Source organism: Somniosus microcephalus, chromosome 6 (genome assembly GCF_052327205.1).
Source record: "Somniosus microcephalus isolate GS21.2 chromosome 6, FLI_Smic_1.0, whole genome shotgun sequence".
Taxonomy (NCBI): domain Eukaryota; kingdom Metazoa; phylum Chordata; class Chondrichthyes; order Squaliformes; family Somniosidae; genus Somniosus; species Somniosus microcephalus.
This window is the reverse complement of record NC_140992.1, coordinates 107,163,318-107,182,321: the sequence shown is the minus strand read 5'-3', so window position 1 is coordinate 107,182,321 and position 19,004 is coordinate 107,163,318. Positions and strand designations below refer to the sequence as shown.

At 50.1% G+C, this 19,004-nt stretch overlaps 1 long non-coding RNA gene across 1 annotated transcript in view; it reads left to right on the top strand.

Annotated features, from left to right (window-relative positions):
* Window positions 1-4,868: 4,868 nt before the first annotated feature.
* Window positions 4,869-19,004, top strand: part of LOC147115970 (uncharacterized) — a 358,073-nt gene continuing 343,937 nt past the window's right edge. The window contains exon 1 of the long non-coding RNA XR_015078594.1: window positions 4,869-5,297. This is a non-coding gene — a long non-coding RNA (uncharacterized LOC147115970). The remainder of the gene's footprint in view (window positions 5,298-19,004) is intronic.

Genomic DNA, 19,004 nt, shown 5'->3' with positions numbered 1-19,004 from the left:
GATGTCTCTTAAGATATATGAATGCCTGACAAACATTGAGACTGAACAGTTTTTCTGAAAAACCCCAATCACAGCATGTCATGTTTTACGTGGCACTGTATGAAGGAAGGCAAACTAAGGTGACAATAAGCCAGCGTAGCCTGGATTGGCTGCAGTGACCAACCATTCTTGCAGGCCCTGGCACACCTACCTGGTAATGAGTGTGGTAAACTGTCTGCTCAGGGTCTGGGCCAGCAGCGAGCCAGATGAAGAGCTGTGCTAAACCCTGCAAGTACACCTGCAGCAACCATGCAGCATAGCAATGATGCATCAGTAACAGCAAAGGTCAACTGCAGCCTGAAACTCGTCATGCTTCAGTGCTGACTCATGGGGATAGTGCTGTAGAATGAGCACAACTCTTTAGAAAAGACATCAAGGCATTGGAGATGTTGCAGAGGAGATATACTGGAATGGTGCCAGGAATGAGAAAAGGTTAAGGGAAAATTTAATTGAGGTTTTCAAAGTTATGAGGAGTTTTGATAGAATAGATCAGGAGGAACAGTTTCCATTGGCAGGAAGGTCATTAATCAGAGGATATCTAATTGGCAAAAAAGCTAGGGGCAGACGAGGAGAAATGTTTTTACTCAGCAAGTTGTTATGATTGTGTCAGCTGTGGTCTCAGTGGGTAGCATCCTCGCCTCTGAGTCAGAAGGTTGTGGGTTCCAGTCCCACTCCAAGGAATTGAGCACATAAAGCTAGGCTGACACTCCAGTGCAGTACTGAGAGAGTGCTGCACTGTCAGAAGTGCTGTCTTTCAGATGAGATGTTAAACTGAGGCCCCTGTTTGCTCTCTCAGGTGGACATGAAAGATCCCATGGCACTATTGCAAAGATGAGCAGGGGAATTATCCCTGGTTTTACGGCCAATATTTATCCCTCAATCAACATCACTAAAAAACAGATTATCTGGTCATTATCACATTGCTGTTTGTGGGACCTTGTTGTGCGCAAATTGGCTGCCGCGTTTCCTACATTACAACAGTGACTCCACCCCAAAAAGTACTACATTGGCTGTAAAGTGCTTTGGGACGTCTGGTGGTCATGAAAGGCGTGATATAAATGCAAGTCTTTCTTTTCTTTATGATGTGGAATGCACTGCCTGAAAGGGTGGTGGAAGTAGATTCAACAGTAACTTTCAAAAGGGCATTGGATCTCTACTTAAGAAGGAAAAAAATACAGGGCTATGGGAAAAGAACAGGGGAGTGGGACTAATTGGAAGCTCCTTCAGAGAGCTGACACAGGCACAATGGGATGAATGGCCTCCTTCGGTGCTGTATGATTCAATATAATTCGATGAATTCTACAGAGGCCAACTCTCCTCACAACCACCTCAGGCAGCATCATCTTGTCCTCAGTAGTCATTAACCAGGGGGTCAGGTGCTGGGCTGCTCCACATGGGTTTCCTTTCCCTTTATTTTTGCTTCATCCCTTGCCCCTTCTTAATTCCCTTAGAATTATTCAATTTACTTGATAATAATGTGAACCGTTTCAACATGACATTTATGCCTATGGCTGCTTATAGTATTGGACTGATGATCAGATTTGAAGGCTAGGTACAATAATGGTGGATCTGAACAATTTATGTAATTCTCCTCTGCACTTACATTTTACAGTTGTAACAGTAGTGAGAAGATTTCTATTTCTGTCCTAATGCCACTAATGTGATTCCACCATAACATTAGGATCGAAGGAAGAGTTTGCAAATTTACATTGTTTACTGTAGAGTGAGGATCAAGCCTGTCCATGGCTGAGATGCCAGATTGGCTAAGGGTCAATCTTTTATTGTAGAGAAAATTTGTGTATATTTGATTGCATTAAAAGGTTCTGAAACAAATGTGGTCAAGGTTTGGACTATCCATATTTTGGGCCCGAAAGTTGGTTGAAACTTGGAACATTTATAACTGTGGCTTGGATATTTGTGGGAATCAGATTGTTGAATGTTGGAACAATAGTACAAAGTATGGAACTCCTCTTTCCTCCTGCAAATTGCAGTATTTTAAAACCCATGATTGGTGTTACCAAACTATCTGACTTACTTTATTGTCTTTCCTATGGTTTTCAACCTGGCTGATGTCCTCTACTACGACCCTGTACCTTCGTCCTCGTTTCTCAATGTTTATTAAAAGCAAAGACTTTGGAAGAAAGAATTTTCAAGACCCTGGGCTGGATTTTCACGGTGAAGGTGGATTGGGGGCAGGGGGGCTCAGAGGCAGTCGAGAAACCCGGGAGGAACTTAACGGCAGGGCCTGCTTTGCATGCGAGGCCTCTGTTTTCCACCCGCAGCCAGCCAGATTGAGTGTCTGGCTGACGCTGGGCCTGCGGCACTAGGCCGCACAGAGGAGGGAGGGAGGGAGGGATCGCGGAGGGACCGGGTCGGCTGGAGGAGTCCAGGGGAGTTGCTAAGGGTTGGGGGGTTGTGAGGAACATCAGGGCCAGGTAGCAGCAACATCGGGGGAGGTGGGGAGCGAGGATCATCGGGGGGAGCGAGGATCATCGGAGGGGAGCGAGGATCATTGGAGGGGAGCGAGGATCATTGGGGGGGGGTGAGGATCATCAGGGGGGGGTGTGAGCATCATCGGGGGGGAGCAAAGATCATCGGGGGGAGCGAGGAACATCGGGCGGAGCGAGGAACATCGGGCGGAGCGAGGAACATCGGGGGGAGCGAGGAACATCGGGGGGAGCGACGAACATCGGGCGGAGCGAGGAACATCGGGCGGAGCGAGGAACATCGGGGGGAGCGAGGAACATCGGGGGGAGCGACAAACATCGGATGGAGCGAGGAACATCGGGGGAGCGAGGAACATGGGGGGAGCGAGGAACATCGGGGGGAGCGAGGAACATCGGGGGGAGCGAGGAACATCGGGGGGAGCGGGGAACATCGGGGGGAGCGGGGAACATCGGGGGGAGCGAGGAACATCGGGGGGAGCGAGGAACATCGGGGGGAGCGAGGATCATCGGGGGGTGCGAGGATCTTCGGGGGGGTGCGAGGATCATCGGGGGTTGCGAGGATCATCGGGATGGTGCGATGGGGGGATGCGAAGATCATCAGCGGGGGTGCAAGGATCATCAGGGGGGATGAGGATCATCGGGGGCAGCGAGGATCATCGGGGGGCAGCGAGGATCATCGGGGGGCAGCGAGGATCATCGGGGGGGGGAGTGAGGAACATCGGGGGGCTGCAAGGATTATCGGGGGGGTGCAAGGAACATCGGGGGTGGAGGTGCGAGGAACATCGGGGGGGGAGCGAGGATCATCGGGGGGGGATGCGAGGAACATCGGGGGTGGGGGTGCGAGGAACATCGGGGTGGGGGTGCGAGGAACATCGGGGTGGGGGTGCGAGGAACATCGGGGTGGGGGTGCGAGGAACATCGGGGGGGGAGCGAGGATCATCGGGGGGGATGCGAGGAACATCGGGGTGGGAGTGCAAGGAACATTGGGGTGGGGGTGCGAGGAACATCGGGGTGGGGGAGCGAGGATCATCGGGGGGGAGCGAGGATCATCGGGGGGGATGCGAGGAACATCGGGGGTGGAGGTGCGAGGAACATCGGGGTGGGGGTGCGAGGAACAGCGGGGGCCAGGTGGCAGCCGGAGGAGCAAGGGAGGGGTGTGCCAAGGATCGCGGGGCAATGGGTCACGGTGGGGGTGGGGGGTTGTCTGCAGAAGATCAGGGCTGGGAGGAGCACGGGGAAGGCCGGAGTAGCGTTGTGGGCTGGGGGAGCGGTGGTGGGGGGTGGTGGTCGGAGGCCTCATGGGGTGGGGTCTCTGATTGCGGAACCCTGTCAGGCAGGGACCCTAGATCCAGGAGGTAGGTGTAAAGGCACTTACCTCCTGGATACAGCAGTCCTCGCCTTGCTGTAACTGCCGGGTTTTATGGAGAGTGTAAAACCTGACCAGATAGAGTTAAAAACAAAATGTTGGTTAAAGAAGAGGCTTCCAGCCTCATTATAATATTTAAATTGTTGTCCCGCCTCCTGGCAATGAGTTGGCTGCCCGCCCCCGTTAAAACTGGAAGTGGGTGGGTTGGAGGCAGGTTCAGGTCGGGTTTCCGAGTTTTAACAATTTAACTAACCCCATGCTCCAACCCTACCTGTTATTTTAAGTTAAAATTCCCCCCCTCCAATCAATGATATCTTCAACACAACTCATGAAGTAAAACTTTAAAGAAAAAAAAATAATTTGAATAGTGTCTTAGCCACCTGCAGGATGTCCCAAAGTGCTTTACAGCCAATGGACAATAAGTGAGGTGTAGTCACGATTATGTAGATGAATTAATTTGTTTTATAGTTAAATCAGAAATGCTATAAAGAAAGTGGCTTTAAAAATAAAAAGCTGCATGAAGACATTGGTTACCTTTATCTCATTCTCTCATGCAACATCAGCATTATTATTTTTACAGGAAATCAATTTCAAGGCAATGTATGGCAGGATACAGGCTCATAAGTGGTAACATTCCAAGTAAATTCAATAGTAATGAGCCATGAGAATCCACTATCATTGTATCCTCTGTTTCTGTCATCTGTCTGGCTCATGGGATCAAAGGGAAGCCAGCAGATATGGCAAGCTTTACTAAAACATCAAATAAAACTGGGACATACAAGTGTGACTTACAGTAACAAAAACTGTTTTCCTGCCTGTTAATCCTTTCTGTTAGCTTTCACTCCAAATTGTAACAATTGTAGTTCAATGGAGCACTATAAAAGAACATTTTCATTATCTCTCATTTTTTTAAATTGTCGTCATGATGATAAAGAAATCGATGTCCATTTCTTTTTAAAAGGAATGAATTGTTCTTCCATTCTGCACCCGACAGTGTTATTAGGCACTTGTAGATTAAGTATAATTTGCTTTTTGGGTTTCTATTGCATGGCCCCAAGAATGTAATTCAACCAATAGCAGAGAATCATCTTTCCCCACTACCTCCATTGGCATTTGTGTGTGCCTGGAGTATCCGCTCAATTGCGCTGTTTTTCCGCCGCAATTCACCCGAAATCGGCGCGACCGGCGCAAAAGATCATGGATTTTCAGCACAAATTGCGTTCGGCGCAACTCGAGTTTCCGCAATCGTTTGTGCTAGATTTAAAAACATCGCACTAGAAGCAGGCCCTGTCCAGAAAACTCACTGTGCCCCTGAGCTGAATTAATCACCAGTAGGAGTCTCCCTTAATTGCGCATGTTTGCAGGCCTTTGAGGAGGCTCTAAAAATGAAGCTGGAACTTCGGAGCGCAAGGACACTAATCAGAACGTTTTAAAAGGTTTTGAAGGTAAGTTTTTTTTAATTTACTAAAAAAACTGACGACTGTATAACTAGAAAATACTTTTGTATATTTTTTAAGTCATTGTCAGTCATTTAATATCAGGTTACTCACAGGTGGTGGACTGACACTGTGATTAAAGATACTTATTTTTTGTGGTAAACCCATTTTCAGCTGTATTAATCAAACTGCACCAAGTTATCACTCCTAAATATATCAAACAATATTTTTTAAAGCAAATTAAAAAAAGAAGTTTTTAAACGCCACTTGATCGCGCTGGTTCATGGCAGAGTTTGGGTTTGGCGGTACGGAAATAAATTTGAGCAGATACTCAGGAGGTGGGGGAACACTTTTCAAAACGGGCGCTTAACTCTATCCCTTGATTTTGATGCTCATTTATCTCACTGCTTTCACAATCTCCTGAGAGATTGCTGATTGATGATGAAATAGAAGGGTTGGGCATTTAGATTTATTCAGGCTTGAAATTTGCTCAGGTGCCGCAAATCCGAATCTGAAGCTATATTCACGTTCGGGGTGGCTAAGATTTTAGAATTTGAAGTTTTGAACCGTAATGTTTATTAGTGAATGCAAATGAGATTCAGAGCAATCTGAGACCATAGAAACATAGAAGATAGGAGCAGGAGTAGGCCATTCGGCCCCTTGAGCCTGTTCTGCCATTTAATGAGATCATGGCTGATCATCCAAATTCAGTACCCTGTCCCTGCTTTCTCCCCATAACCCTTGATCCCTTTAGCCTTAAGAAATATATCTAACTCCTTGAATATATTTAATGAATTGGCCTGAACTGCTTTGTGTGGTAAAGAATTCCACAGGTTCACCACTCTCTGGGTGAAGAAATTCTTCCTCATCTCTGTCCTAAATGGCTTACCCCTTATCTTTAGACTGTGACCACTGGTTCTGGACTCTGCTGCCATCGGGAACATCCTTCCTGCATCTAGTCTGTCTAGTCCTGTTAGAATTTTATAAGTTTCAATGAGATCACCTCTTATTCTTCTAAACTCTAGCGAATATAAGCCTAATCGACCCAATCTCTCCTCATACGTCATTCCTGCCATCCCAGGTATCAGTCTGGTGAATCTTTGCTGCACTCTCTCCATGGCAAGAACATCCTTCCTCAGATAAGGTGACCAAAACTGCACACAATACTCAAGGTGTGGTCTAACCAAGGCCCTGTACAACCGCAGCAAGACATCCTTGCTCCTGTACTTGAATCCTCTCACTGTGAAGGCCAACATACTATTTGCCTTCTTAACCGCCTGCTGCACCTGCATGCTTACTTTCAGCGACTGGTGCACAAGGACACCCAGGTCTCGTTGCACTTCCCCTTCTCCCAATCTATTGCCATTCAGATAATAATCGGTCTTCCTGTTTTTGCCACCGAAGTGGATAACCTTGCATTTATCCACATTATACTGCATTTGCTATGCATCTGCCCAATCACCCAACCTGTCCAAATCATACTGGAGTTTCTCTGCATCCTCCTCACAGCACACACACCCACCCAGCTTTGTGTCATCTGCAAACTTGGAGATATTTCCTCTCAAGGCATGCTGAGTGGGACTGCTTAGCACTGCAAACTCATATCCACCACTGTGAAATATGCAGCTGACTGAATGTTAGTTCACTGTAATGGCCTTTTTATTCCATATGTTCTATTTAGATTGAGATTACCCAAACTTCACATGAGATCCTTAGCACTTGAGGCAGGAGACCAATCACTGTTCTTGACTGTGCTAACCTTGAACTGAAAGGACAGAGTTCCAATGCTGTGCATTACTGCATACTACCTCTCTTTCATTTATCTTATCAGGGAAATGAGTGCACTCTCATCTACTGCCAGTGGTGCTTAAGTAAAGTGATTTAAACAAACAGTTGTATTACAATTAACTGCAGCTCCAGTCAAGTGGACTGATGCTGAAGTTTGTGAGCAGTCTGGTCAATGATTTTCTCTTTGCATGACATGCAAATACAGCCATGATTGGCTTGTTAGTTTTCACATGTTCAGTTTAATTCATCATATGCTTTTGAGATGATGAGAACTAGATGGGGGGAATAGCTTGTTTTTTTGTTTAACTTGAATTTCAACTCAGTCCAAATGTACCAGCATATTGCAGCTGAAAAATACAGAAAGCAGGAAGGAACATTCACATCTAATAAACTTCAGGTTCAGTCTCACGTCAGTTGAAATGAAAAAGGTCCACGTTTGAAGTCATGTACCTACCAAGGGGACATGGAATCATGCAAGGTTCAGTTCTCATCCCCACTCACTGGGCCATTGTGCACATTGAATTGAACGTAAGTATCCTCAAGGAAACTTTTTATGATCTCTTGAAGACCCACTCAAGAAATGAGGAAGATTAGACATAGGCATCTCCACTACGTCCAAGGGAATTTAAAAGCAAACCTAACCACTTGTGCTAAACCAGTGGCTCATAAACTGAAGTGACTTGTGGAGCACAGTGAAAAGTTGCAAAGTGAAGCGCATCATCAGCATTGGCGACCCTTCCAAGTCTCCAACACCCGACCAGAGTTACCCAGCATTTGCATGTTCCCTCCAGTGGATGCCTTTGTACAAGCACTTGCCTTGAATTCCACTGTGAGCCGCTCCTCAATTGGTGCAGACAGCGTGAGAGCAGTAACTCATGGGAAAAACAGCCCTTCATCAACCTAGCCACCGTGGCCCACACTTATTGCCCATGCCAACTGCTTTACTCCACCCACATAATTTTTGGACCATAGTTTCCTGCCAAACTCAAGCAGACAGCCCCACTAATTTCCCAAGCCACAGAGTCTCACCCAGAGAGTTAACTGTGGAAGAGCAGCTAAGGCTAAAGCACAATGATCAAAATCACATTGTTATAATGGCCAGGAATTCTCATCCCTCTCTCCTTTGACAGAATGACAATGAGATTTGTGATGCAGCACAGATACTGGTATTCATAGCTATTGGGGTATGCTTAGGTGTGGACCAGCCCACCACGGTCCTACACCATCAGAGGACTTGGACACATTTCCACACCAAGAAATCAACACTAAATAACACCATCTTTCTTCAAACCGTCTTCTTGAATCTTTACCTTTCAGCAACTATTTACTGGTTGTAGGGGTTTTTTTCCTGCTCTCTTGCCCGTTCTGGCCTCCTGCCAGGCTTCGTGCAAGAATTACCCTTGAGTGGTTCGACCCACTCCCCCTACGGTTCTAGACCTTGGACTTAGATGCAGAGAACAGTAGTGCAGAGAAAAGGACTCAATAGACCAGGCTGAATAGCACGAAATGGATGCTTTTATTTTTAAACAGTTTGAAGCATTACAAAATACATGTCATAGGCACAGATTAAAGTAACTACAATCATGCACAAATTTATGAACTTGACTCTATGGAAATGGGGAACACACGGCACATCGTAAAAGGGGAAACACATTACGATTTCCCTTAACTCCCTCCCCTATACCTAAACTAAGTTTTGACCTGGGGAACCTGGGATCATGCTCACCACTCTCGAAATCGTGAGAAAGGGGGGTTCACAGCCCTTTTGGCACCGCTTTCCCTCGTCACGTGGATTTGGAAACTTCTGGCGCAGTCGATATTCTCTCTCTCGAGGCGATGGGGTAGACACAGCCTCGATGAGCGCTCGTCAAGGTTGAGATCCACTAAGCCTGTCGTGGATTTTTGTTCATGGAGTAGAACAACAACCCAATGGGATGTTGAGACACGGAAGTGTCAGGCCCGGACTGTCTCTTTGTCTCCGGCCTGGTCGGTTCTCCAGAGGGTTTCTTCTCCGTCGGCCTGGGTCGTCGATGATCTCCCGACCCCAGTACCCGGGCCACCCTCGTCGTCTTCTCGTCGTGGCCGAGCCTTGTTTGGCTGAACACCGACCACGTTGTCCTTTTACCGAAACCGTCCGTCTTTAAAAAGACGAAAACGTTTTCATCGATTCTGCATCTGCCGAAGTGGAAAAGGCGCCGATCCTGGCCCCGTCCGAAGAAGTTGAAGTAACGTATATGGACTTTCAATCCATAGTTATACTCTTTTGGAACAGTCTTATCTCCCGCCAAATCATAGTCCTGTCTTTGTATTAATTTTGGCGGGCAGAAATCTCTGCAGGGGCGCTTTGTCTTGTAACGGAGCCGGTGATAACTTAAACTGGCCTTCCTGGCCGATAATGTCTTTTAATGTCTTTTGCATTGTCACCGCGGCTCGGTTCGCATATTGATCGGTCCGGAGATTTTCCTTGATGGCTGCTAAACGGTTTTTCCTTTGTACAATAAATGGGTATGAGTGATTTTGCATTGTCCGCCCATATCTTGATGGGCCCCATCCTGTACTTGTAATCCATTGAATATGTATGCTGTTCCTCTGAGTTTCGGTTCCCAGATACTGGCTTTCGCGGGCTCACTGTCTTCAATCCACAAGCCTATCTGGCTTGCAGTAACAGAAATAAAATGGTTCAGAAACTGATCACGGGGCCTGGCGGCCATTTTGTATGCCCTTTTATCAAAGGTTTTTCTGTGCAAGCTTACTTTGGTCAATAAACAGTCTTATTTTATCCAGTTTTCTTGCGTGATTTTTGCTGAAAATTGCGAATCTTACAGGCCCCCCTGTGATACTGATAGCTTGCTTAAAGTATCAATAATCCTTGATGAGCAAATTTTCCCTGATTCCCCACATCCAAACATTCCTGGCACTTAGCTATCTATGACCCTCACGACACATGCAGTTCCCATTTCCGCAGAAAACGAAAATTACCTTTTGTACATTTGGACAATCATAGACAGCGTATTTTAAACTATAACACATTCACTTGTCAGATGTGCGGGGGTTGATAACCCCTGGCACCATCTGCATGCATCTTTTATTAATCCAAAAAAACTTAAGAACGACTAATAACATAACAATACTTATTTCCTTATAACCCAAAACAATCACAAAAAAATTTAAAATGGAGGGACGCTTAATCTTATACTTGCAGCTTAGAGTGGGGTATCTGCTTCCCCCATTCGCACATAGCGTTCTCTCCATTCTCCTGTGTTCTCGTGCCTCTGGAGGCGTTTGCCTCTTTTGCAATGCACGAAGAGCAAAAATATCACAATCAAAACCTGACATACTACTAGGATATGGGATGCTATTCTAATCCAGGTGGGGACCTCTATGTTGGTGAACAAGTCCCACCATGGTGGGATGGTTATGTCCAATATGTCTTTTCCTATCTCTAAAGTCTTCTGCTCCAGTGTGTAGAAATGTTTCTGTGAAATTATAACGGCTTTTAAAATCTTGGTGAGGTGTTCGGGAAGAGGGGGAATGACATAACCAAAATGCGCGACAAATCGTTGTAAGTCTGTGAAATTCTCTTTGATAGTGATGTGAACGGTGGAGGGCGCAGGAATGGGGACAATTCGTTGTTGTGCCACTTGAACCTCGGCCCTGGGTTTGAAACAGAAACTGCTATCACCGACCGAACACCACTCGTGTTGTCCATATCGGAACTGAGGCACTGCAGTGGTGACGCAGTATGTCCCACCCCCGATATATGCTACCTGTGGGGGCACATGGTCCTCTGCCATTGCCTCCATGGTGCAATTCACCGGCTTTGCGCTAGCAGTCCTGAACCCGCACTGCGGTTTCAGAAAGGCGTTCAAGTGCTGGGGACACAGGATGATGTGTGCTCCCCGGCTCCGACATGCCGAGAGGTCGGTGCCTGTCATCGTACGCTCCCATCTGATGACGTAAGGCGGGACCGCTGCGTAATGAATGTGTGCGCCCCCCCCGAATGACTCCAATGTTCTCTACTCTGTACACCGGGACGGGCTTTGCTGCAGGACCCAACACCGGCATTCTTACTACTATTCCCATAATAGTGTGATTTGAATGTCCGCAGTCCACTGGGACTGGGTATGCTTCTGCGGCTAGTCTGAGCTGGCACGGGCTTAATGCATTCTCAAAAGGGTGGAGCACTTGCAAGTGCTTGTTGCTGATCCAGGACGGGACCAAACCCTGTTTTAAATCCTCAAGATTACTGCGGCCCTCGTCCAGTAACCACGCCCCGTACAGCACACAGGCCTCGTTTTGCGCAGCTTGATCGGACGCATTCCGATCCTCCTTAATGAGTGCATTTACCGTTCTCGCGTGTTTCTCCAGCTCAGCAATTATGTCCTTAAAGTGTAGTGTCATGGCCTGGTCCTCATGTAGCTCAGAACCCACTACCTTATTTTCATCTGTCAATATGTTCCTTAATTGGGCTTTTAAACCGTTGATCTGTGTCTGCAGCTCCACGTTATCTAGAGCGTTGACAACAGATGTCCCGGTATTAAAAGCAGTGAATATGTCATTTACAGTACCCCTTCTTTGCCTCCCGACTCGATCCAAAACTTCTGGCGGTGTGGTGTGTAATTTGTCTCTGTCGATGTCGGCAAAGTCAAATTCGTAAAATTGTCTAAACATACGGGTTAACAGGACCTGGTATAATTGTTCCGTTTCTTTGGGACACCACTCCGGCAATCTTACCTCAGTGAGATTTAAAATCACTGAGGCCACCGCGTAGTGTACCCCTTGGTACAGCACCTGACCGGTGGGTACCAATACTAAACCGTTCCCGGGTCCCTTGGTGGTGGTTGGGCACCCTCCTTTCTGGGCTAGTGCTACCGGAAGCGTGGGCAGGGGCTTGCGTGGGCGGGTGATGAGTTCAGTGGCGTTCACCGGAATAGGGGAGTATGGGGCTCCGCACGCTCGAGTGCTAACATCCCATCTCATCCCCTTCCCTTCATCCTGCCACTGCCTCTGGAAGAAGATGGACACGCCCTTGGGGCAGACGTGTCTTGAACCCCACATACAGACATATATTCCCTCATCTGGTTCCCACCATTTGTCCCAACACACACGTAATTGTCCGTGAGTTCCCGTAATAGTCCGATGGGTATTATTACCCAGTCGCTCCCACTCGACCGTAGAGTTTCTCATGTCCTTTCCCAGCTTTCGTAGCCACCACCATCGCCTTAGTGGTACGTTCCCATTGCACACCAGACAAATCCTCTTTCCCACGGTGACGCTGACTCTGGGCTCAAGGATCCTCACTCGAGGGCACGTTAACGAAGTCTCTTGGTAGGCAAAACTGAAGTTGCTGGAATATTCCGTGGAATTTGTTCCCAACCAACCTGGCCATCTCCCTTGGTGGAAGTAGGTGGCGGTTTCCTCAACCTCTCGCTTCCCCGTCCCATCCGTTGCGATGGGGGCCGTGTCCCCGGAGCATCCGAAAATGATGACGTCCTTGGTGCGGCCTCGGTAGGCCCACCCGCACCCGATCGCCATGAACGCGATGAAAATCCTTTCCATTATATCCCAGGTTTCTGTAACCAACAAAATGATGTAGCCAGGCTCCCGATAGGTGCTGGCCTAAATTAATTGGACGCGCGGGTTCCTGGACCCCGCTCCCTAACAAACACACTTACCGGGCAGACCTCAAAATTGTACTCTTAACACCATATACTTTACATTCCTTAAAACTATGACCATAATTACCTAACTTAACTTATGTACAGCGCCGCCCTCCGTGGGGCGGCTTTCCGAATCCCTATGAGGCCTGTCGTGTGCCACACCCTGCGGTGGGGCTGCATTGATCTTTGGCTTTGATCCCCCGCAGCCTGTCGCTGCTGAAAGGGGATCATGCCTTCCTGGGGCTGCTCTAAACCGTGGTTGAGAAGGATGGGGAGAATCTGGCCAAAATTTTCTGGGCTGTGGCGCTCGAGCCGACCTACGAGGGGTTGCTTTGGGTCGGGCTCCCGGGGCCGATGGACCGGGGGTTGGGACTGTTACCGTCACAGCCTGTGGTTCCTCCACAGCTGCCGGCTCCAGCTCCCCTTCCTCAGGCTCCACCCCCCCGGGGTCGGGATCTGTGGCTTCTGACTCCACCTCACCTGTCCCTACAGGTAGTGGGTCTCCGCCCCCATTCCCTACCTCCCCCAAGCTTGAGTCGAGGGCGGGATCGTTGCCCTCTGACTCTTCCTCCTCCATGACTGGGTCTAAGGCGGGGTCGAGCTGTTCGTGCTCTCTCCTGCCTAAATCCCATTCAAAAGATGAGACCTCCCACTCCAATGGGATGGCCTCTCACTTTACGCAGGCTACGGTACCAGCCTGTGTGGTCTGTGACTCTGTTACAGGCTGAGGATCTTTGTTCTCCGACCTGGTCCCCTTTGATGGCCCTTGTGCACCCGATTTAAATAGTTTACACTGGTTGGTGTGAAACCATTTGGTACGTCGGGGCGTTTTCACTGCATAAACCATGGGGCTGGCCTTGTCCACAATGCTGTAGGGCCCCATGTACAGTGGTTCAAAACTCCCTACCCTGGCGTAGTTTCGGACCATGACCTGGTCTCCGACTACCCACTCTTGTTGTTTCCGAGGTTCCAACAACAGTTTATTTCCCTGGTGCTGTCTTCCCATGTTCCCAGCCGCCTGCCCATAAATCTGTCTCAGGCGCTCCAAGAGGGTTTGGGCGAATTTGTCCCGTTTCACCTCTCGGAGCTGGCCCTCAGTGAGCACCGGGGCTAGCACATGGGTGGGTGTTTGCATGATCCTTCCAGTCATTAACTCGTGCGGGGAATACCCCGTGCTTTTGGACTGGCTGGCTCGGATCCCCATGAGGACTAAAGGCAGGACCTCCGCCCATTTCTGGGGCGAGCCCATTGTCTCTTTCCTCAGCTTTTCCTTGAGGGTCCGATTCATACGCTCAACAATCCCGGATGACTGGGGATTGTATGCTACGTGCCACTTTCCCTCAATGCCCAAGAGCATGAGGGCGTTCTGCATTACTTGACCGGTGAACTGACTCCCCTGGTCGGACTCTACAAAACGGGGGAGTCCCCACCGTGAGAACACTTCCCGAATCAAGATCTTAGCAGTACCCAGTGCCGTAGCTGTTCTGCACGGGAAGGCTTCTACCCATTTGGTGAACACATCTACCAGGACAAGGCAGCACTTATAGCCTCCCTGGGCGGCGGGCAGGGGCCCTATGTAGTCGACCTGAATCGACTGCCATGGTCCCTCTACCCTCCTGATGTGCCCCATGGGCACCTTCCTTTTGTGGGGGTCTGGGTTGTTAGCAGCACACACAAGACAGCTTGCGCAGAACTCGCGGACATCGTCCCGAAGTCCCGGCCACCATCCCGCCTGCTCCACCCGTTGCCAGGTGACCTCAGGTCCGGGGTGTCCCGCTCCTGGACCTGTTGTGTATGTAACCTGTTCCACCTTAAGAGAGCTTAAGCCTGTTCCACCTTAAGAGATGTACTACTTTCTCAGGCTGCTGTAGACGTAATACCGGGGGTGAACACACCGGTATATAAGCACTGTGCAGTAATCTTGTATTCGGAATAGTCCCTACCTCCAACCAGTAAAGACCTGTTTTTGATTGTTATTAATTAGTCTGTGTCTTAATTAACTAGATAACTCACAGATTTAACAGGACCCTCGTGGGCCAATTGCAGGAATTCCCTCCGGTGCTGCTGCGGCACAACCCACTGCTCCTCTCGGAACAGCATACCTTCTTTGACTGTGAGGGCTGCCGTACTGTACGGACCTTCTACCTGTTTGCCCTCTGTGATGGCTTTTAGGACTGCTTTTAGGGTGGGATCCAGGGTTTGGACGGTCTTTAGGTCTGGGGGCGGTGTCACCCCTGTGTTCCCGGGAATTCCCTCCCTGCCTTGGATCGCCGCCACGGGTCCGGGTTCGTATGGGTCCCAGAGAATGCTGTTGCGGGCACCCTCCCTGGCTAGCGCATCCGCCTGCTGGTTGCCCTGACTGCGGGGTTCTGTGGTGGAGTGAGCCTTCACCTTATGGATGAACACCTCTCCTTTCTCCCCCACAGCTGCTAGGATCTTCTCCAGCAAGGGCTTAACTGTTAAAGGCCGCCCGTCCGCGGAGGTGTACCCGCGTCGGGACCAGATGGCGAGGTACTCTGTACACGAATTGCACGTGAACATGCTGTCTGAGCAAATCGTGTATGGGGTTGGGAAAATCTCGGGGTGGGTAACCACGTACGCCACCGTGGACAGTTCAGCCTGCTGCGCGCTCATAGTGCTGGGGAGCTTAATTGCCAGGGCAATGTTTGCCGCAGGGTCATAAACTCCACACCCTGTGAGTCGCTTGCCGTCAGCTACAGTGCTAGAACCGTCTACGTAGATCTCGCGGCCTGTGGGATGTATCCCGGCCCGTAAACCTATGTTAACTTCCCATACCCCTTCTACGGAACATTGATGGGCTGTCCCGGGATATGCCATATGGGCTGCGAGCCTTGGCGCGCAGAGGCCTTTAACTTTTAGATCCATCTGGGAAAGGAGGAGGGTCCAGCGCGCAATCCGAGCGCTGCTTACGGTCCCATCCTTAATCTTCCCATCCAGAAGCATCTTCGTGGGGGTGTGATGGGTGAGGAGCGTAATGGGAGAGGTCCCTGTGAAGATCACTGATCTGTTCACAGCCCAATGCGTGGCTAGGAGATGCCGTTCGCAATTGGAGAAACTCCTCTCCACATCCGTGAGCACCCTGGAGGAATAAACTACTGGTCTTAGCTTGCCGTGCCGCTCTTGGAGCAGCACTGCGCTCAGGCTGTCCCCACTAGCGGCTACCTCCAGAAAGAACTCCTCTCCCCCATCTATGGCCCCTAGGGCTGGCGCGGTCTGCAGATCTCTTTTCAACTTCTCGAACGCTGCCTGGCACCCCTTGTCCCAAGACCACTCGACTCCCTTGTGTAAGAGTCGAAGTAGCGGGGCCGCTGTGGCAGCATAGTCCTTGATGAAATCTCTGCAGTACCCGGTCAATCCCAAAAAGGACCTTACACCCGTTACTGTGTTGGGAATCGGCAGATCTTGTATAGATTCCCGCCTGGCCTTATCTATGGCTCTTTCTCCCTCGCGGATGGCCAGACCCAGGAATTTGACTTCCTGCTGGCCGATCTGGGCTTTCTTTGGGTTTACTTTGAAACCCTTCCTTTCTAACAGTTCCAACAATTCGGCTAACAGTGGGCCGTGCTGCTCCCTTGTATCTGTGAACAGGAGTAAGTCGTCCACATACTGCACTATCTGGTTGGGCTGGCTGAACTCTTTCAAACTCCCCGCCATGCACTGATGGAAAATGCTGGGGCTGTTGTGAAAACCCTGTGGTAAGCAGTTCCAAGTGTACTGTTGCCCCTTGAATGTAAAGGCAAACTTGTACTGGTCCTCCCGCCGCAGCGGAATGGACCAAAAACCGTTCGAGATGTCCAGCACTGTGAATGTGGTTGCCGATGCTGGAATACTCCCTATTAAGTCTGCAACTGCTGCTACCGTGGGCGCGCAGGCCGGGATATTACTATTGAGGACTCTGTAGTCCACCGTGGCTCTCCACGAATTGTCCGGTTTGTTTACCGGCCATAATGGGGAGTTTACGTGGGTGGCTATCGTCCTCAACACGCCCTACTGTACCAATGAAGATATTGCTGTCTCCATGTCGGGTTCTGCCTCCTTGGGGAAATTATACTGCTTTTGGGGTCGGATCATGGGGTCCCCGTCTATGCTGACTTCGAACCCAGTGACTCTCCCGCAGTTGTGCTTGTGGGTGGCGAACGCGGTCAGATTTTCTGACACACACGCCTGCAAGTCCGTTGGGACGTTTGTTATCATGAGCTCGAGATCGTAACCTCCTGACGGCTTCATAGTGCACAGGGTCCCCTTTTCTTCCTTCCCCGGGATTACGACTACCTTACCTAAACCGCCCTCGGCTCCCCAGAGACAGTGATTTCTCAGGTCCACGAGGATCCCGTGTTCCACCAAGAAATCAGCCCTGAGGATGCCTTTCCCCCCCCCTCATTCCACTTCAATAGGATGCACGTCCATGTGGTGTGGAGTGCTCCCAACTGAATGGAGAGCGGGAGGGAGTACGCGCCAGCCTGTTCTCTACCTGTGAAACCCGCTACTAAATATGGAGCCTGGGCGGACAGAGGTGAGGCAAAAGGTTTGTCCGTGTGGATCACGGTACACGAAGCTCCCGTATCCAACAGGTAACTACCCCTTTGTTTCTCCACCTCCATCTCCACCACAGGTCTTCTCCAAGCGTCATAGCGGAGCGGACACAAGTAGACGGGCTGCGCGGGCGTCAGTCATTTAGGTGTTTCGGCTGGGGTCTCGGGGGCGATAGGGCTGTTAGCAACCGCTACCTTCCCCTGCCAGGTCATCAGAGACCGCATAGTCTCCAAGACTGACTCGATCGCAGCGGGGTCCACAACCGCACCACCCCCTTTAGTCGGGGCAGAGGCTACGGTTGGGTTCTGGACTGGTGTTGGGGCAGCGGCCTGCACTTGTGGTTGTGCTGGTGTTGGGTAAACTCTCGGGCCGTTGGCGACTCGGGCTTGGGCTTGATCTTAGGCTGCGGCGAACGCTCTCTCCCTCTTATCCTTCCAAGAATTCCTACAGTCCTTGCGCCAATGACCCTCCTTCCCACACCCGTAACAACTGCTATTGGCTTGAGGAGGGCGATTTCCCTCCTGACGCCATTCCCTTTTAGCAGAGGCTGCGGGCCTCACCTCATGCACCTTTCCTTTTACAACAGGCGTTTTCTTGCCCTTGTTATTCCTATAACTGATCGTGAGCTGATCTAGCACTAGATCCTCCGTGGAGCGGGCGTTGGTGGGGTCAAACCATGCTTTGGCCTGTTCCTTCACTACTGGCAGGCAACCTGCTACCAGGCACCGAAGCCAGTGAGCCCTTTGTTCGCCATCCAGCCCGGCCCGGGCTGGCCCACCCGAGCAGCTGCGCCGATACACTGGCCACAACCTGTCAGCGAAAACCCGTGGGGGTTCTCCCTCTAGCTGCACTGTCTTTTCTAAATGGAGGAACGGAGTTCCGTCCCCCTCTTCCATGATCTCCAGAATCTCATCCCGTAGCAACTCATAGTCCCTGTGCCCTCTCTTGCTCTCGTCAGGGAGACACTGGAGGAGCGAACTGTCCAGGGAGAACAGCAGCATTTTAGACTGTTCAACCCCGTCGCAGTCATTGACTGCTGCGGTCTGCTCCACGTCCCTGAAATGCACGGAGGGATCTCCTGACTCAGAGAGTTTTGGGATGTGACTTATCACCTCTCTTAGCTGTCGTGCGCTATGAGGCATTATGATCTGACTCTCAAGGGGTCCGTCATCGCCATTTTCTTCATTTGGACCGAGTTTCCGGTGCCTCGTTGGACACAACGGCGCTGGCCCCGACTCTACTGTCTGGGGTTGCTCTACCTCGGGGCTCTCTTCCTCTACCGCCTCCGTCTCCTGTCCCGGAGTCCAAGACTCCTCATAGGCAGGAGGCGCAGAGGGTTCGGGGGTTGGTACCCCAACTGCCTCTTGTGGAATCGGTCTTTTGGATTCCTTGGCTAGCAACAGCTGACTCGCTGGTGGATTTATGAGACACACCAACCCGTTTGCCTTCGCTAGGGCCTTTCTCAGGTCCTCTAGCTCCCGGCGGCAAGCGCTGTGGTCGGTGTTCTCAGATCTATCCTCCATGGCCATCTTATATGCTGCCCTGGCTCCCAGGAGCTTTTCCTCTTGGGCATCTACTTGTTTGGCTAGACGGAAACACCTCTCTCTCTCATTCTACCTTCACTGGCCTTGGCCTCAACGACCTGACATTTTAAATATTCTACCCGGGTTTCGTGGCAGCGAATTACGGAGCGGCGTTCCTGATTCAGCGCATC